General features: G+C 47.9%; 1 protein-coding gene across 1 annotated transcript in view; it reads right to left on the reverse strand.

The window, feature by feature from the left end:
* LOC132398992 (ankyrin-repeat and fibronectin type III domain-containing 1-like) overlaps positions 1–21,491 on the reverse strand; it is a 755,630-nt gene that overhangs the window by 558,042 nt on the left and 176,097 nt on the right. The window lies entirely within an intron of this gene.

Raw genomic sequence — 21,491 nt, forward strand, 5'->3', positions numbered from 1 at the left:
CCAATGCTATGGTAAAGGATATAGAATTGTGATCACTATCTCCAAAATGCTCTCCTACTGAGAGACCTGAAACTTGACCAGGTTCATTTCCCAATACCAGATCAAGTACAGCCTCTCCACTTGTAAGATTATCTACATATTGTGTCAAGAAACCTTTCTGAACACACCTAACAAACTCCACCCCATCTAAACCCCTCACTCTAGGGAGATGCCAATCAATACTTGAGAAATTAAAATCTCCCACCACAATAATCCTGTTATTATCACTCCTTTCCAGAATCTGTCTCCCTATCTGCTCCTCGATGTCCCTGTTTCCTGTGACAGGAAAATCTAGATGAGGAGGAATGACTTTAGCCAAAGGGTGGTGAATCTGTGGAGTTAATGGCCAGATATGGCCATAGAGACCAAGTCATTGGAAATATCTAAAGAGCAAACACGAGGAAACCTGCAGATGCTGGAAATTCAAACAACACACACAAAATGCTGGTGGAACACAGCAGGCCAGGCAGCATCTATAAGGAGAAGCACTGTTGACGTTTTGGGCCGAGACCCTTTGTCAGGATACATCTAAAGCACCGGTTGATAGGTTCTTGATTAGTCAGGGTGATTAAGGTTGCAAGGAGAAAGCAAAAGAATGGGGTTGAGAGGGATAATATGTTAGCTATAACAGAATGCAGAGGAGACTTGATGGGTCAAATGACTTAATTCTGATCTTATGTTTTATTGCCTTAAACTTCCTGCCAGAAACAGCTCCCAGTATCTTTCCAGATCCTGGATTATTGTATAGCAATCACACTACAGAACATTAACTCCTGACCTCCTGGTCCTCTACAGCAGCTCAGACAGTATCTGTGGAAGCAAGAGAATAGTCAACTTGAGACCCAGCCTGTATGTCTTAATGAAAAAAATGTTATTTTTAATACTTTAAAAAATGCTTTTGCCACCACAGATGCTGCCTCACCCACAGAGTTCTTCCAGCAATTTGGATATTGCTGCAAATTCCAGCATCTCAATTTCTGGTGTCTCTTTCATATTTCAAATTCAATTTCAAGTTTATTGTCATTTGACTGTACATACATACAACCAAACAAAACAACATTTCTCCAGCCCATGCAGCACCCACAAAACATACCACACACAATACATAAAACAAAAATATTACAATATTATAATATTTTATTAATTTATGGTAATATTTTATAGAATTATAAAAAGGAGTGATGGTCACTCTCTCCAAAATGTTCCCATGGTGATTCGCCCAGCTACAAGCCCACAGACAATATTCTTAGTGGAGAGGTGGGACCACTCCTCATACAGTGAGATACTGCAATACTGTCTGGTGCACCCGAGTGTGGATGCCTTCTGCACAGTCAGGGGAGTTTTCCTCATTCTCTTTGGTGGGACAGAGCACAACTTGTGGTGATTAATCAAATTCACTTGCTTCTATCAAGCCAGAATAAATTAATGCTACTTTGAGTTCCAGGTATTTCTGGAAAAAATGCCCTCAAAAACATGGGAGATTCAGCAGAATGTGGAAATCTGGAATAACACGCACAAAATGCTGGAGGAACTCAGCAGATCAGGCAGCATCTATGGAGAGGAATAAGCAGTCAATATTTTGATCAATACCAAGGGTTCTGTCCGGGTTCCCTGAGTGGGTTCATAGCAGTATGAATTGGAAACTGCTGACTGCACTGCCGTATTACCTAGAACACAATACTGTAGGACAGTTCAGGCCCTTTGGCCCACAACGTTGTGCCAACATATATAAACTTCTTCCATGATCAATGTAACCCATCCCTCCCACATTGGCCTTCATTCTTCTATCATCTATGTGCCTATCTAAGAGTCTCCTAAATGCTCCTAAAGTATCTATCTCTACCAACAGCCCCAGCAGAGCTGGAGGGGTTGGTAGTGTTACACACTCACCACTATGTGTAAAAAAAACCTACCTCCAACATCTCAACTATACTTTTCTCTAATCACCTAAAACAGCCTCACTACTCTGCCACCTGACCAGGTTCATTGCCTAGTACATCCAGTACTCCTCTCCTTTGGTTGACCTGTCCACATATTGTGTCAGTAATCAGAACGTCATAAGACATAGGTGCAGAATTAGGCCATTCAGCCCATTGAGTCCACCATGGCTAACCTATTATCCCTCTCAACCCCTTCTCCTTTCTTCTCCCTATAACCTTTGATGCCCTAATTAAGCAGGAAACTAACAACCTTCACTGTAAATATACCCAATGACCTGGTCTCCAGCAATGAATTCCACAGATTCACTACCCTCTGTCTAAATAAATTCCTCTTCATCTCTATTCTAAATGGAAGTCTGTGGCGGCCCGCACACGCGGGACTCGAACCACCATCGGGAGCCACAGGCAGACACGCGGTAGCGTGTTTGGAACTACCCGCTTGGGGCGGACCTTCTGGGGACAGTCTGGTGTCACGTCCACCCCGCGGGTCACAGGGGCCCATGGGAGGGGAGATTTAAGCACAAAATTTTGAATCAGTAAAGGCATTCTGAGTTCAGCTCTCTGCCTCCATGTGTTTCTTTAGCGTGTTGCGCACGACTACATTGGTGACCCCGACGTTCCAGACGGCATCTGGAGCCGGTGACTCAGCGACCAGCCATGAGTTCGAGCAACTCGCACAGCGCGGTCTCTCTGAAGCTCCCGACTTTCTGAACCAGCCATGAGTTCCAGCAACTCGCACAGCGCGGTCTCTCTGAAGCTCCCGACTTTCTGGGCCACTCAGCCCCACATTTGGTTCGAGCAGGCCGAGGCCCAGTTCAATATCAGAGACATTACAGCCGACACCACGCGGTACCACTACGTGGTCAGCACGCTCGACCAGGAGACGGCAGGCTGGATCATCGACTTCCTACGCTAGCCACCAATGGAGGACAGGTACACTAAGCTTAAGGTGCTCCTGATCTGTACCTTCGGATACCCCGCTGCGAACGGGCAGGCTACACACGGACGGCCTGGGTGACCGCACGCCATCCGAGCTCATGAATGATATGCTGGCGCTCATGGACGGCCATGAGCCATGCCTTTTATTTGAACAGTTGTTCTTGGACAAATGCCAGAGAACATTCGCCTCCTCCTCACAAGTGAGGATTTCAGTGACCCATGCAGGGTCGCGGCTAAAGCAGACGTCCTATGGCAGAGCAAGCAATGTGGAGCAGCCTCCATTGGCCTAGCCACGATCGCGTGCCCCAAAGCCCAGGTCCCGCAACCGAAGCCGTCAAGACCCATGGGGGAAAAAAGACGAACCTTCGGAACAATGGTGCTTCTATCACCAAAGATGGGGCTCAGGCGCGCGCCTCTGCCATCCACCATGTGCTTTTCGGGGAAACGCCGGGGCCAGTCGTCACTAATGGCTACGACGCCTGGCCACTGAGACAGCCTCCTGACCCTCTGGGACCGACACTCCGGGCAGTGCTTCCTGGTAGGCACCGGGGCCAAGGTCAGTGTACTCACCCCCCTCGTATATGGACACTCGTTACGCGGTCCCAGGCCCCAAACTCACCACTGCAAATGGCACCAGAGTTCGCGGGCTGTACGTCCAAATAATCTCATTGCATTTCGGGTCCAGCCGTTTCACTTGGACCTTCACATTGGCAGCGGTGTCACAGCCACTACTAGGGGCAGATTTCCTACGAGCCAACTGCCTCCTGGTCGACCTAAAAGGCTGGTGTTTAGTCCATGCCGAGACATTCCAGACTTTCCAGCTCAGAGAAGCCAAGCTACTGGCCCTCCACCTGGATTCCGTGACCCTCTCGGGGAACGAATTCGCCAGGGTGTTGGCGGAATTCCCCTCCATAGTCACCCAGCAGTTCTCCACGGCCGAGCCCAAGCGCGGTGTACAGCACCACATCCCCACTCAAGGACCGCCGCTGCATGCCCGAGCTCGCAGGCTCCCACCCAACAAGCTCTACCTCGCCAAGGAGGATTTCCTTAAGATGCTAGAGATGGATACCCAATACCCCACATCCAGGACTTCACGGTGAACCTGCATGGAGCGACCATCTTCTCGAAAGTCGACCTGGTCAGGGGACACCATCAGATCCCAGTGCACCCCGACGACATGCCCAAGACAGCCCTCATCACCCCGTTCAGCTTGTTTGAATTCTTGAGAATGCCTTTCAGTCTCAAGAGTGCAGCCCAAACTTTCCAAAGGCTCATGGACTCGGTGGGACGCAGCCTGGATTTTGTTTTCATTCTGGCGGCCAGCAGTTCGCACCAAGAGCACGTGGCACATTTGCACCAGCTCTGCCAACGCCTGAGCGACCATGGATGGCAATCAATCCGGTGAAGTGCCAGTTTTGGATAACGGAGATCAACTTCTTGGGCGACAGAGTCAACTGACATGGCGCAGTTCCCCTACCGGACAAGGTCCCGGCCATCCGCCAGTTCCCCAAGCCCAGCACGGTCAAGGGCCTGCAGGAGTCTGTCGGGATGGTCAACCTTTATCATCGGTTCATGCTGGCGGCAGCACGCATTGTGAGACCCTTGTTCACTTCAGCAAGGCCAAAGAAGTGGCACAGGATGCTGAGTGCACGGAGGCGTTCGAGCAGGCCAAGGAGGCACTGGTAAAGGTGGCCCTCCGAGTGCACCTGAGAGTCGATGTACCCACGGCGCTCACAGTCGACGCTTCTGACACAGCAGTCAGCGGAGTCCTGGAGCAGCTAGCCGAGGACCAGTGGCGACCACTCGCTTTCTTCAGCCGCCACCTACGGCCACCAGAGGTGAAGTACAGCACTTTCAACAGAGAGTTGCTCGCGCTCTACCTGGCTGTCCGGTATTTCCTCGAGGGAAGGGAGTTCACTGTGTATACGGACCACAAGCCCCTCACCTCCACACTGGCCAAGGTCCCTGACCCATGGTCGGCTCGGCAGCAGGGGCACCTACCTGTCCTTTATTTCAGAATTCACCACGGACATCCGCCACATCGCAGGGAAGAACAACGTCGTCGCCGACATGCTGTCTCGTCCCTGCCTCCACTCGGTAGGCGTATCGTCCTCAGGAATAGACTACGCAGCACTGGCGGAAGCACAACGGTCGGACACCTGGCTTACCACACTGCCATTTCGGGGCTCCAGATGGAGGACGTCTCCACCAGCTCGGCAGTGGATCGACTCCTGTGCGACGTGTCTACCAGCAAACCTCAGCCCGTGGTACCAGCAGCATGGAGGTGCCGGGTGTTCGACACGCTGCACGACTTGGCCCACTCGTCCAGATTCGTCTGGCATGGTTTGTGCAAACAGGTCGGACTCTGTGCCAGGATCTGTGTACACTGCCAGACTGCCAAAGTCCAGCAACACATGAAGGCTCCCCTCTAGCAGTTCCAGCCGATGCACAGGAGGTTTCAACACACCAGATGGCCAGAAGCCGTACCGCTCACAGACACGTCCACTGAGTCCTGCGCCAGGACGCTCATTGCAAACTGGATCGCCAGGTTCAGCCTCCCAAAGGACATCACCTCCGACAGAGGGGCGCAGTTCACGTCTGGTTTGTGGACAGCACTGGCACAGCTCCTGGGCACCCAGCTGCATCTCACCCCAGCGTACCATCCCCAGTCCAACGGTTTGGTAGATTGATTCTACCGGCATCTCAAGTCGGCCCTGATGGCATGCCTCAGGGGCCCTAACTGGACAGATGAGCTTCCCTGGGTCCTACTGGGCATCCGCACAGCCCCCAGGAAGGACCTGGACACCTCCTTGGCAGAATTGGTCTGCGGTGCCACCCTGACGATTTCAGGCGAGTTCATACCAGAGGCCCGAGGTTCGGAAGGAACTCCAGCAGCGGGACAAGGTAGGGACCCTGGCACCGGTCCTGACCTCCAGGCGTGGTCCCACACCATCCTTCACCCCTAAAGGCCTCCGAGACTGAGAGTATGTTTTTATTCGCAGGGGCATGCAGAGGTCACCGCTACAGCGGCCGTACGAGGGACCCTTCAAGGTGATCCGGCACAACGGAACCACGTGTGTGGTGGAGGTGGGTGGCCAGAAAGAGACTTTTACAGTGGACCGCCTCAAACCGGCGCACTTGGACATTGAGCAACCAGTGAGAGTACCCGCACCACGCCGGTAAGACCGGTCACCCAGGCAAGCCACACAGACTGGGGGCTCCACTCCCCCGATGGACGTTGGGGGGGGGGATAGTGTGGCGGCCCACACACGCGGGACTTGAGCCACCATCAGGAACCATGGGCAGAACGCAGTAGCGCGTTTGGAACTACCTGCTCGTGGCGGACCTTCCAGGGACAGTCTGACATCATGTCCGCCCCGCGGGTCGCAGGGGCCCATGGGAGGGGAGATTTAAGCACGCGATTTTATCAGTAAAGGCATTGAATCCAGCTCTCTCTGCCTCTGTGTTTCTTTAGTAGCACATTGTGCACGACTGCACGTCCCTCTATTCTGAGGCTGTGCCCTCTGCTCCTAATATCCTTCTTGGACAGATACTGACAGTGCAATCAATCTATGCCTCTCTTAATCTTATCCACCTCTGTCCTTGTTCCTCGTTCGATGAACCTAAGGATGATTGCGAAGGGCAGGATACAGCCTGGGGTTTATACCTGAACCCTGGGTCACTGAAGATGCTCACCTTGCATCAGGTATAGAGCCAGTTCTCACTGGGAGCTTTGGGCAGAAAGTGAATGGTCAAGGCAAAGACAACCAACAGGGTTAGCGCAGATGTGTCAGCGTGCAGAGAGTAGGCCGCAGGGCTGTATAACTCAGTGAGCTCTCCAGACACATCTCTCAGTGGGCAGGGTTTCTCAGTTACCCAACACACACAAACACATGGTGGAATAGGCTATTTGGCCCATCCAGCCCACACTAGCATTCAATATGATCATGCTCAACCCTCCTCCCTCAGCATTGTTCCCCTGCCTGATCCCCACAGCGAGGGAGGAGACTAGGAATCAATGCAATCACCACAGATCAGTAGGCTGCTGTGAGAGGACAGGATGAACACTGGAGAACAAAGACATAATGTCTCTGCCCAAATGTCAATTCTTTATTCCACTGCATAGATGCTGCCTGACCTGCATTTTGTGTGTATGTCTGGTTCCTGGCAGTGTAGACAGTGCCATGCGAGTAAACCTCCCAGGGACATTTGGATACATTTATTTATTTGAGGCACTGTGCAGAACAGACCCTTCCAGCCAACCAGGCCACACCACCCAGCATCCCACCAATTTAGTCCTAGCCTAATCTCAGGACAAAATTCAAAATGTTCAAAGTTCACAGTACATTTATTATTAAAGTATGTATACTGTATACATCCTTGAGATTTGTCTCCTTACAGGCACCCACCAAAGAAACCCAATAGAACCCATTAAAAAAAGATGGTCAAACACCCAATGTGCTGTGAAAAAGTTCAAATCGTGCAAACAATAAAAAGTAAGGAAATAACATTCAGAACTAAAGTTCATGAAAGTGAGTTCACAGTCACAAAACTGGTTCATCGCTGCAGGCAGTCCAGGAGCCCGGCGATTGCAGGCCACAGCAAGCAGCAAGCTGAGAACTGGCTGGTCCATCAACATGGATCCTTTTCAGTCTGGTGCGACACCTAAATTAACCAAAGCTCAGTTCTTTCCTTGTTCTGGGAACTGCCAATTCGATCTGCTCTTGGGCCCAGGCCCCACTGCCTTAACTTTACTATGACAAATTTGAAATGGCCAATTGGAATTTACAATGACCAATTAAGCTCCTAAACAGTTTGCCTTTAGACTGTGGGAGGAAACCAGAGCACCTGAAGGAAACCCAGGCATTCCACGGGGAGGGCGTACAAACTTCTTACAAGGGACACCAGGAATAAACTCCAAACTCTGACATACCGAGCTCTAATCATGTCGTGATAACCACTACATGAGCACGGCTTCTTTTGTAGTATTTGCAAACATTGAACAGATTTATTAAAAATGTAGGCCTGATTAGCCCCCAAGTAGTGATGTTGGAGAGATATTGGCTGGCTGCTCCTCACAGAAAAAGCAATGAAACGCTGACAACACTAATTGCAGCTAGAAATTCCAGTCCAAATACTTCAAATAGCTTTTCCTGACAAACACAGAAGGGCTGTGCTTCAGTGTGATGGCAGAAACCCTTCCAGGCACTGAGAATGCCCAAGATTCCCACGCACACCTGAACCACCGGGGAAACACACACCATGGGACCTGGGGAACACTGGAACAGTCAGAACCAGAATTGCTAAAAACCAACTCCTATTGCTCAGGAGTGGCTGAGTTCCCACAATGTTCTTTAGTAACGTCACAACTGGGAAGGAGGAGGGGTCTGGAGCAGAGAGCAGTCTGTGGGGTTAATTACATGGCTGGGGTGGTGTTCTCTGGCCCCACATGTTGTTCCACCCACCAGCCAGTTAAAAGTTATTAATGCAGAAGCTAATACAAGCAAAGGAAGTCCATTCAGCCCAAACACACACTCTATTTGATCCTCTCCTCAAACATAGAATACAGCATAAACCCTTCAAGCCCATGATGTTGTGCTGACTTTTTAAACCTAAGATCAATCCAACCCTTCCCTCCCACATAAGCCCTCCATTTTTCTATCATCCATTACCTAGCTAAGAGTCTCTTAAAAGTTCCTACTGCATCAGGAAAGGTCAAGGGATGTGGCAGGATGCTGGGGATAATCTCCTCACAGCTTCAGCTGTACCTGGACAGATCAGCATTGACACAGGCATTGGAGCTGTCCTTCTAACTCTTCCCCACCGACTCTATACAGTCAGACTGGCACCTGCTGTGCAAGTCACAGCCTCTACCCTAGACATCTGACCTTGCACATCAGCCCACAGCCCCAGTTCCAGTCCGGAGAGCTCCCCTTTTACCCCCGTTCCCACCATGTACTCCCTATCTTGTGTCCCTGCCCTGTGTTCGCTGCCCCAACACCCCCACCACCTCTTGTTGTGGTTCCTGCACAAACTCACACTGTCCCTGGATACTGAGACCCCTCTGACAAGGCTAACCACACCTGGGCAGAAACCACCCCTTTACTTAAACCTATATTAATGAGGAGAGTAGACAGGGCTGACAATCCGAGTGTTCCCCCGGGGGTGCAAATGTCCAACAAAAGAGGGCATGCATTAAGTTGAGAAGGCAAAAGCAAGTAAGCAGGGCAAGTGTTTTCACATCACTGTGGCTGCTACACAAGCTGCTGGGGAGGATAGCAGAAGAGCAACAATGACAGGTTTAAGAGGGTTTAGACTGGGCCAGGGAATGCAGGGCTATGGACTTATGAACCACGTGCAGGCACATAGGCTTAGCTTAAATTGGGGCAGCATGGTAAAGTGGCTTTTAGCACGACTCCATTACAGCTCGGGGCATTCTGGAGTTCAGAGTTCAATTCAAATGCTGTTTATGCATTCTCCCTGTGGAATGCATGGGTTTCCTCCAGGTGCTCTGGTTTCTCCCCATAGTCCATAGACGAACCGATCAGTAGGTTAATTGGTTATTGTAAATTGTCCTGTGATTAGGTAGTGTTAAGTAGGGGGATTGCTGGGCATGCAGCTTGTTGGGTTGGAAAGGGCCTGTTCTGCACTGTATCTCTAAATAAAAATAAATAAATGGGCATCATGGTCAGCATTGATGTGGTAGGCTGAATGGTCTGTTCCTGTGTTGTTTCCTTGCTCCATGTTTACTGGGAAAACCTCTGTTGGCTTTAACTTGTCTGCCTTTACTCCCTACTCCAAGTAGACACACTGGGGTCTCACACACATCAAACCTGTCAACCAGCATGGGCACAATGAGACAAATGACCTCCTCTGACCGTCAGTGAATCTGTGACAGGGAGGTGTTGCTGTTGGATATCGTTGGAGACGCAGGTGGAGTAAAATTAATTTCTATTTTCCACCCAGCCTGACTTCAATGTTTTTTTAGCTTCATTCTATCAGGTCCAGTTAACAAGAGAGGAACACTGTGTGCTCTTTACCAATAAGCTGAGTGTTTCAACAGTAAGTCTCGGTGAAGTGAGATGATTCCCCTAAGCATTCCATCAATCTCCATTTCCTGCTGCACTGGTGCTGAAGAAGGCTGTGCCACAGTGACTGAATTAACTGAGCTCTGCAAACAGAGAATGCGCTGACCCCCGAGACACAGGGTGCAGGCATCACCGTTTTTCTACAGACACTTCCCCTCCGTCAGACAAAGCCCAGAGCCTTGCCACAGCCCGACCAAGTATAGGAGACCGCCAGGGCTGTCAGACATACACAGAGGCCAATAAAAATGCAAACTGCTGAAATCCATTTGCGACTTCCAGTACCTTTATTCTGGTGCACTTGATAATGCTTTCAGCTTTTAGCTGTACGATCTTTGGGATTTAGTCTGAGCCAGCAGCCTGTAATCTTTTCCCTTGTAGAGGAAACATAAAGGCACCACAACAGAGACAGCATGCTGGCACCACACAGACAAAGAACACAGATCATACGATAGAACAAGCGATGCAAAACATACAACATAAAATATAGAATCTGCTTTAATATCACTGTTATGAAATTTGTTGTATTGTGGTAGCAGTACATTAAAATACGTAGTAATAAAACAACTATAAATTACAATAAGAAATAACATTAAAAATTCAATTAAGTAGAGCAAAGAAAGAAAAAAGTGAGGAAGTATTCTTAGGTTCATTGTCCATTCAGAAATCTGATGATGGAGAGGAAAAAGCTGTACCTGAAGTGCTGAGTGTGTATCTTCAGGCTCCTGTAACTCCTCCTTGATGGCAGCAATGAGAAGAGGGCATGTCCTGGGAGACTGCATCTATCATTTAAGGATCCTCCACTTCTTCAGGCATAACCTTTTAAATATATCCTCGATATTAGGGAGCCTATTGCCCATAACAAAGGCGGCTGAGTTTACAACTTACTGCAGCTTTTTCCAATCCTGTGCAGTGGTCCCTCCATACCAGTCGGTGATGCAATCACTTAGCATGCTCTCCACTGTACATCTGGAGAAACCTGTGAAAGTCTTTTGTGATGTACCAAATCTCCACAAACACTAAATGAAATATAACTGCTATCATGTCTTCTCTGTAATTGCATCAATATGTTGCACCCAGGATAAATCTTCACAGATGTTGACACCCAGGAATTTGAAACTGCTCACCCTTCATCTTCTGAATTCTCAACGAGGATTGGTGTGTTCTTCAACTTAACTGAGTCAATGTTGCCTGAATCGCAGTGTGGATTTAGGAAGAACAGGAGCACGATCGGCATGATCTTCACAGCCCGGCAGCTTCAGGAAAAGTGCCGGGAGCATCAAGATCTGTTTATGGCCTTTGTCGAGCTCCCCAAAGCATTCGACACGGTGCAAGGAGAGCTCTTACGGGATGTTCTCCTCAGGTTTGGCTGTCCCAATAAGTTTGTTAACATTCTCCGAGTAATTTTTTTTTTTTTTACTCAGAGTGGTGAGAGCATGGAATGGGCTGCTGGCAATGGTGGTGGAGGCAGATATGCTAGGGTCCTTTAAGAGGCTTTTAAATAGGTACATGGAGCTTAGTAAAATAGAGGGTTATAGGTAAGCCTAGTAATTTCTAAGGTAGGGATATGTTTGGCACAACTTTGTGGGCCAAAGGGCCTGTATTATACTGTAGATTTTCTATGTTTCTATCCTCTGCCAGTTCCATGATGGGATGATTGCTTGGGTGACCGTAGGAGGACAAGAGTCCGAACCCTTCCTTGTACGCAGAGGGGGTGGGGCAGGGGTGTGTGCTAGAGCCATGCTCTTTACCATCCTCCTCTTTTGTGTTACCAAGCTTCTCCACAACGAGATTGAAGACAGCAGCGGTGTGGCAGTGGACGTCGGATTAGATGGCAACCACTTCAACATCAGGAGGCTCCACGCAACCACCAAACTCTGTAGAGAATGGGTCCTGGAGCTGCAGTATGCAGACGACTGTGCTCTTGTGGCCCATACTCCGGAGGATCTTCAGACTGTCCTTGCTGTGGCGGTGAGAGCGTACAGCAGGATGGGGCTGACCGTCAATACCACCAAGACAGAAGTGGTTTGCCAATGAAGTACCAGTGACCCACCCACCCTACCTGCCTTCACTGTTGGTGATGAAAAGCTGTCAGTAGTATCAAATACCTGGGGAGCATTCTCTCTGAGGATAGCGGCATTGACAATGACATCCAGAGCCGCATTAAACAGGCATCTGCTGCCTTTGGGAGACTTCGGCATAGAGTCTTTCAGAACAGGAGCCTTCGTCCCTCCACAAAGGTCGCCGTATACCAAGCAGTCTGTGTCACCACCCTCCTTTATAGCTGTGAAGGTTGGGTAACCTACAGCCGCCACATCAAGTCCTTGGAGCACTTCCACATCAGCTGCCTTCAGCACATCCTGGGAATTACCTGGCGTGAGCGGGTGCCTCACACTGAAATACTTGTAAAGACCAACTGCAGAAGTATTGAGGCCATGATCACCCAGCGTCGGCTGCAGTACCTGGGGCACGTGATAAGGATGCCCCCTTGTCGGCTACCCCGCAGAGTGTTATACGGTCAGCTACATCATGGTCAACACTCAGCTGGAGGGCCAAAGACACGCTGTAAGGATCAGATGAAGAATGCTATAAGGAAGTGCAAGATTAGACCTGAGGACCTGGAGGATGTTGCTGCTGACCGTATCACTTGGCAACAGCTGTGTAGGGACAGGGTTCGTATTCTGGAGATGGAAGGAACAACCAGAAGACAGCAGAAGAGAGCCAGGAGAAATGCAGCCATTGTTGCCATCACTACCACATATACATGTCCCACCTGCAATAGAGCTTGTGGGTCCAGGATAGGACTGTACAGTCATTAAAAATCTCAGTTAAAGTAGTAGACGTCGTCATCGGATTTCAATGAACAACTTAAGAATTAGAACCTTTCTGAAATCCACAATCAATTCCTTGGTTTTACTGACATTGAGTGCAAGGTTGTTGTTGTGACACCACTTGATCAGCTGATCTATCTTGCTCCATATGCTTCCTCATCACTATCTGAAATTCTGCCAACAATAGTTCTGTCATTGGCAAATTTATAGCTGCACAGTCCATAAGACCATAAGATATAAGAACAGAATTAGGCTATTTGGCCCATTGAGTCTTCTCCAGCATTTCATCACGGCTTTTCCAATTTTCCTCTCAGCCCCAAACTCCTGCCCTCTCCCTGTATCCCTTCATGCCATGAGCAATCAAGAACCTATCTGTCTCCACCTTCAATACACATAAAGACTTGGTTTCTATTGCTGCCTGTGGCAAAGAATTCCACAAATTCACCACTCTCTGGCTAAAGAAATTCCTCCTCATCTCCATTCTAAAAAGATAACCCTCTATTCTGAGGCTGTGTCCTCTGGTCTTTGACTCTCCCACCATAGGAAACATCCTCTCCACATCTGCTCTATCAAGGCTGTTCACTATTCAAAAGGTTTCAATGAGGTCAACCCTTATTCTTCTGAATTCTAGTGAATACAGTCCCAGATCCATCAAACAATCTTCATATGACGAGCCATTCAATCCCGGAATAACTTTCAGTCAACGGTGTAGAGAGTAGACTAGTGGGCTAAGCAAACATCCCCGAGCTGCACCAGTTTAGATTGTCAGCAAGGAGATATTTATTTCTGATTCGCACAGACTGTGGCTCCCAGTGAGAACGTCAAGGATTCAGCTGCAGAGACAGAACATAGAACACGTAACACAGAACATTGAACAGTACAACACAGTACAGGCCCTTCAGCCCATAATTTTGTGCTGAAATATATAAACCTACTCCAAGATCAATCTTCAACCTTTCCTTCCCACCTAACCGTCTGTTGTTCTGTCATTCATGTGCCTATTGAAGAGTTTCTGAAATGTCCCCCAATGTATCTGCCTCTACCACCACTCCTGGAAGGTGATCCATGCACACAAACTGTGTAAAAAAAAACCAACTCTGACACTCCCCTGTACTTACCCCCAATACCCTTAGCATTATGCCCATCTCATATTAGCCATTTCCACCATGAAGAAAAAAAATCCGACTGCCCACCCGATATATACCTCTTATCTTTTACATCTCTATCAAGCCACCTCTCATCCTTCTTCAATCTTCCTATCCTCAGAAGATACTGTATGCTCTCTAATCCAGGCAGCATTTTAGTAAATCTTCTTCACACCCTCGCTAAAGCTTCTACATCCTTCCTATAATGAGGTGACCAGAATTGAACACAATATTCCAAGTGTGGTTTAGCCAGGGTTTTATAGAGCTGCAATATTACCTCGCAGCTCTTGAACTCAATCCCACAACTAATGAAGGTCAACACACCTTCTTAATCACCCTATCAACTTGTGTGGCAACTTTGAGGGATCTATTTTCTGTTTACCTCTCCCAGCTGAGCAGTATACGCTCCTCACCAGTGTACTGTCCCACTCTCAGCACCCTGGGCCAGCCAACAGGCACTGCATCTGAGGGCTTTTCCCTTTGGATCGAAGGAGGATGAGAGGTGGCTTGATAGAGATGGAAAAGATGATAAGAGGTATAGATCGGGTGGGCAGTCGGAGATTCTTTCCCCCCAGGGTGGAAATGGCTGATATGAGATGGAAATAATGCTAAGGTTATTAGAGGAAAGTATAGGGGAGGAGGGTTGGAGTTGGTTTTCTGTTTTTTTTTAAACAGAGTTTTGTGTGCATGGATCACCCTCCAGGAGTGGTGGCAGAGGCAGATACATTGGGGGACATTTCAGAAACTCAATAGGCACATGAATGACAGAACAACAGAGGGTTAAGTGGGAAGGAAGGCTGAAGATTAATTTTGGAGTAGGTTTATATATTTCAGCACAAAATTATGGGCTGAAGGGCCTGTACTGTGTTGTACTGTTCAATGTTCTGTGTTATGTGCTCTATGTTCTGTCTCTGCAACTGAATCCTTGACTTTCTCACTGGGAGTCACAGACCATGCGGATCAGAAATAAACATATCCTTGTTTAGGAGAAATAAACATCTCCAAGAGAGATAGAAAAAAGGGCAGATTTCTCCTTCCTATGAACTGGCTGGTGGCGTAGTGGCATCAGCGCTAGACCTTGGGGCAGAAGGTCCCGAGTTCGAATCCAGCCGGCTCCCATGTACACTTTCCATCTGTGCTGGGTTGAGCATTGAGCTAGCAACCTGACCTCGTAAAAAAGAAATTGCCTGCTATAGAAACATCAAAAAGGTTGATGGCCTATGCTCTTTCATGAGTTGAAAGGCAACTTTTCTTTTTTTCTCTCCATCTTATCTCCACTGAGGTCAACATTCAGCCACTCTCTCCATTGTTTACTACCTTCACTGGGTCCATGGGAGAAAGGTGGCCAATTCAAGACAGACCCTGATCAGATCTTTCTCTACAAGACCATAAGACCCAGGCCATTCAGCCCATTGAGTCCACTCCACCATTTCATCATGGCCAATCCCAGATCTCATTCAACCCCATACACCTGCCCTCTCACTATATCCCTTTGATGTCCTGATCAATCGGGAATCTATCAACTTCCACTTTAAATATACCCACAGACTTGTCCTCAACTGCAGTCTGTGGCAGAACATTCTACAGATTCACCACTCTTTGGCTAAAAAAATCCTCCTTACTTCTGTTCTAAAAGGTCGCTTCTCAATTTTGAGGCTTTACTCTCTAGTTCTGGATTTTTGTAAAAATCTGTAGGAAAATGAATCTCAGGGTTGTATATGGTGACATATTTACTTTGATAATAAATTTAGTTTGACTTGGAGGGGCAGTGAGCACAGGTGAACACTATCACCCGCAGGTTCCTCAACAAACACACACAGATATCCCAGTCCCCATGTCTAGACCTTCTGCCTCAGCGCCTGCACTTGGAGTGTCCTGCTCCACATGGTCTACGGTAGTTCAAGGGAGGAGGCTCACCCCCACCCGCAGGAGTGACAGGTTGGCTTAGTGGTTCGGGTAAAGAATTTCAGCATCAGCGAACTTCATCAGGGTTCCATTCCTGCCACTGTCTGTAAGGAATTTGTACATTCTCCTCTGCTTTCCTCCCACAATCCAAGGACATACAGGTTAGGGGTTAGTAAGTTGTAGTTGTGCTGTTATCACTGGAAGCGTTGATGCCCCTCAGTGTTGCTCATTAACACAAACAACACATTTCACTGTACATGTGACATATAAAGCCAATCACTCTCTTTGCCCAGGTGGAAGGGAATACATCTTTAAATCAAAAAGTAAAAACTATTTACAAGAATCAACCGCACAGTGCCTTTACATTCCTACATTCACAGTCAATGTTGTCAGTATTACATTCCTTAGTGGCCTCTTTGGTTGATAAACTACAGAGGGGCTTCTCCCCGTAAACGGCCCTTCACTCTCCAGTAATGGAAGAACCCCATACTGTAGTCTTTTGGTGGCTGCACGGGGCTGCAGTGTCTCTCTCAGAACGTCCTCCTGCAGCCTGGGATGTGCCAGTCGGCAGCATTCCCTCAGAGATATCTCCATGTGCTGGCAGAGATGAAAGGGAATAGTAATACAAGTGGAGAGGGTGCTGTGCAGGTCTTCCTCACCCCCAGCCACCTTTCTCTCTCTTTCCCCCTCTCTCTCTCTCTCCCCTTATATCAGGGGCACAGCAGTGGAAACATCTCGCACAGTCTCGCATGGTCACAAAACATATCCTACGCAGTGAGGAAAGCTCACCAATATCTCTACTCTGAGGAGGCTGAAGGGAGCTGCAAGATGCACATCTATACTCACGTCATTCTGCAGCTGCACAGTAGAGAGCATCCTAACAAGCTGCATCACGGCTTGGAATGGAAACTGCGCTGCGGCAGACAGGAAGGCTCTACATCGGGTAGTCCAAACTGCCCAAAGCACCACCTGCACCAGCCTACCCGCTGTCAAGGACATATATACAGAAAGGTGCCAGAAAAGGGCCCATAACATCATGAAGGATTCCACAAACCCTGCTCATAGATGGTTTATTCCACTCCCATCAGTGAGAAGGCTACATAGCATTCACACCAGGACCACAAGACTCAAAAACAGTTACTTTCCCCAAGAAGTAAGGCTGATCAACACCTCCACCCACTAACCCTCCACACCCTCAATCTCTACTACTTCATCATTTCCCGTCAGTCACCATATGTACAGACACTCCAGTGCCTAGTGTCACTTTATGGACGTACAATCAACGTACAGAAGTAATCTGATGAATTTATATTTACTGTATTTTTATTACTGTTGTTCTTTATCTTACTGTGTTCTTTGCGATGCATCAGATCCAGAGTAACAATTACTTTGTTCTCCTTTACACGTATGTATTACACCTGTCTCGCTCTCTCCCCCCTCCCCCAGGTAGGAGTACTTCACTGAGAAACTTCAACTTGTTCTACCCCAGCACAATGTCACTTGCTGTCAGACACATCCAATGCTCATCAAATTCCCAGAGATTAGCACACTGCCAGCGAAGACATTAATAAATGCTCTTCAAGGACTACAAACGTAAGCAAAGTCATTATCCAGAAACATCCCTCCAATCAAAGGCATTTTCAAGCAACCTTCTTTGGAGCCAATGGTCTGAACTTTTAATTGGCTTCTCGGCACAGGGGGGGACTCTGTTGGAATTAGCACTCCTACCTATTAACTAATATCTTGCTAATTTGATTTGAATGCAGAGCGTCACGCTGGTGAACTTTCAATAATTCATGAGTGACAAGCTGGAGAAAGGGCAGGGGGACATTGTGGACCTTTAACAAGAGAAGGCTCTTGTGGTGGCGTTTCTGATTTCACTATAGTCGAAGGTGAATTAGTAAACTGGCTGGTTTTGGGGTGTGGGGGAGGGAAGAGGAAAGAGCAGGCCAATAATGGGCCTCTTTACTGCCTGCGGAGTCCCCTAAGTAGTTTTTACCTCCAGCAAAAGCAGTTGAGCGACTGGCTCCAGGCTTCCCAAGACTTCCCTTTTACAAAAGTCTTTCTTTCCCAAGGAAATAAAGAGCATTACTGACAAAAAAAAGCAAAGGACAGACTCTAAATGAGCACTGGTTACCGCCGTTTCCAATGGCAACGGAAGCCAAAAACAGCAGAATGAGCCGCCACTCCCGACTCAGGCCCGACGGCTTTGTTCGATGTTCAGCACATTCCTAATGTCACAAGCAGGTAACAAAGTGAAAACAGAATGCTGCGGAACCAAGCACTCACAGCGCAGTCTATACATGCCAACACCGTGCAGGCATCTCCCCCAGGAAGGACTAAACTACCTGGGAACCTCACAGCCCCCAACCTCATACTCACACAACTCAGCTGATGACCTGGACACATGAGACCAAACGTCCATAAGACATAGGAGCAGAATTAGGCCATTTGGCCCTTCTATTCTGTTCTGCCATTCCATCATGGCTAATTAATTATCCCTCTCAGCCCCATTTTCCTGCCTTCTCCCCATAGCCTTTAATACCCTGACTAATCAACCTCAGCTTTAAGTATATCCAATGACTTAGCTGTCTAAGGCAATGAATTCCACAGATTCACCACCCCCAACTAAAGAAATTCCTCTTCATCTTTGTTCTAAATGGATGTCCCTCTATTTCAAGGCTATGCCCTCTGGTCCTGGACTCCCCCACTAGAGGAAACATTGTCTCCACATCCACTCTATCTAGGCCTTTCAATATTCAATAGGTTTCAATGTGATCCCCGCTCATTCTTCTAAGATCCAGCAAATACAAGCCCAGAGAAATCAAACACTCCTCATTCCCAGAAGTATTCTCATGAAACTCCTTTGAACTCTTTCTAATGGCAGCACATCTTTTCTTGGATTAGGGACCCAAAATTGCTCACAATATTCCAAATGCAATCTGACCCAATGCCTTGTAAAACCTCACTCCCAGGTCCAGTGGCAAAGCCCCAAGTGGATGGGAGAGTCGGCCCACCTCCACTAGTCACTGTCATCCATGATGGACTGTGAGGTTACGTAGGAAGCCTGAGCAACGAAGGAAGAGGGATGACATATTTCCAGGCGGAGTAAGTGCAGAGGTGGAGGGGAAGGACGGGGGACGGAGGGGAATGGGGGTAGGAAGAGGGATGGAAGGGGTGGAGGTGGAGTGGAAGGAAGAGGGATAACATGTTTCCAGGGGAAATATGTGGGTAATGGTATATTCATGGCTATTTCACTTCCCCCCAACCCTCCTCACTGGGGCTATCAGTGGGAACTATGGAAACAGCTTTCTCAGAAACATAGTCAACCGCTGGAACTGGCCCACCCACACACACACACACTTTATTGGGGAGTTTGACATGTTTATAGAACAGTCCAGCATATGAACAGGCTCTTCAGTCCATAATGTTGAGCTGAACCAATTGAATTAGTAATCAGGTGGCCAACTAAACTAATCCCTTCTGCCTGCACAATGTCCATAATCTTCCATTTTCCTCACATTTACATGCCTATCTAAACATTTCTTAAAAGTGTCTATTGTTTCTGTTCTACCATCACCCCAGGTATCCATCACTCTCTATGTAAAACATCTTCTTTGAATTTAACACCTCTCAGTTTAAATGCATGCCCTCTGTTATTAGTTATTTCTACCCGAGGGAAAAATACTGTCTGCCTACTCAATCTATACCATTCATAATCTTATAAACATCTCCCCTCAGCCTCTGCTGTTCAAGAGAAATCAATGCAAGTTTGTCTCACCTCTCCCTAAAGCTCATGCCCTCTAATCCAGGCAGCATCCCAGTGAACCTCTTGTAATGAGCTTTTGGGTTTGTGCAGGAGCCAGGGAGTGTTGGGATCTATGGTTTTCAGAGCACCTAAATTGATTAATTGTTGTTTAACCAGAGTTGCTAATCGTTTAGAGTTTCTTGTGTTTTCCTCGAGCAACTCTCTCTTTGTAACGCAATCTCCTGGTACATTCTGCATAAGATTGTAAGTTTGTTTTTGATAGGCTCAGGGATTTCTTGTTACTTGTATTATTTAAGTATATGCCCAAGTAGTGCTAATTGTAGGGCCCTAGTTTTGCACGTTACGCCTTGTGGTGTCGCTCTGCCAAGCCACCTACGTTCTGTTGGAATCCTTATGAATAAATTCTGGTTGGTGTCTCTACGTTGGAGTCCGTCTTTCCTCGGCACTTGGGTTCCGACATTGCCAACGCACGTCGTGACATTGCTCTGGTACCTTTGTTCACATGGAGTTGGGTAAGATTCAGCCTGGAACACATCTATACTGCGACCATTAACATACTTCAGGCCCACACTGCTCCTCTCCTTTCCCATCTATGTGCTTGCCCAAATACCTTCTCACTGTTACATTGTCATTGCCCCTGCCTCCACCACTACCTCTGGCAGCTTGCTCCATGTATCCACCATCCTCCTCTGCATGCAAAACATACCCCTCAAATCCCCTTTCAATTTCTCCCCTCTCACCTTAATCCTGTGCCCACTAGTTTTAGCTGCCCATACCCTGGGGGAAAAATCACTTAATAGAATGTTACAGCACAGTACAGACCCTTCATCCCACAATGTTACATCCATCTTTTACCCTACTCCACAATCAATCCAACACTTCCTTCCTACATAGCCCTCCATTTTTCTATAATCTATGTGCCTATCTAAAAGTTTCTTAAATATCTCTCACTGCTCCTCAGCTCTGGCAAGCATAGAATATAGAACATAACAGCTCAGTTCAGGCCCTTCAGCTCACAATATTGTGCCAACCTTTTAACCTACTCTAAAATCTATCTTACCCTTCTCTCCCACACTGAGTAGCCCTCTATTTTACTATCATCCAGGTGCCTATCTAAACTGGTCTTAAATGCCCCTAATGTATCTGCCTTCACTACCAACTCTGTGGCGTTCCACACACCCATTACTCCACATGTAAAGCACCTACCTCTGACATCCCTCCCTATATTTTTCTCCAGTCACCTTCAAATTATGCCCCTTCATATTAGCAATTTCTGCCCTGGGAAAGTCTCGGGCTGTCCATTCAATCTTCTTATCAATGCCTCTTATCATCTTGCTAACCTCTATCAGATCACTTCTCATCCTTCTTTGCTCCAGACAGAGAAGTCCTAGTCTAATCCAGGGACTCTCTCCCCAACCCCTCACACTGGGGCTATACGGCGTTGAGGCACGTCCCCTGGGTGGTGGATGGGGGATCCCTCATGCAAGGGGTGCACCGGATAATATGGAAGAAGGTGCCGTGAACCAATATAGCCTAGGAGAAGGAACTCCGATTCCAAACCCGGGTAGGTAGGACTCGTTAGCATGGAAATGCCATCGCCTAGGGGAAGGTGACCCCGACAGAAAACCCCTGGTCCTCCAGGTTGGGGGTTGTGCAATGGGTTAACAACCCGTTCACGTAAAACAAGCAATTGTTACAGAAACCGTTAACAGATTGTCAACCACTAACCCAGATCTCGGGAAAAGCAGGGCCCCATTCAGGAGGCCGATGACGCGCTGCAACCAAACAGTCAGGAAACTGCAGGGCTGACAACCCTCCTTCATCCGAGGAAAATCATA

Source organism: Hypanus sabinus, chromosome 9, assembly GCF_030144855.1.
Source record: "Hypanus sabinus isolate sHypSab1 chromosome 9, sHypSab1.hap1, whole genome shotgun sequence".
NCBI lineage: Eukaryota > Metazoa > Chordata > Chondrichthyes > Myliobatiformes > Dasyatidae > Hypanus > Hypanus sabinus.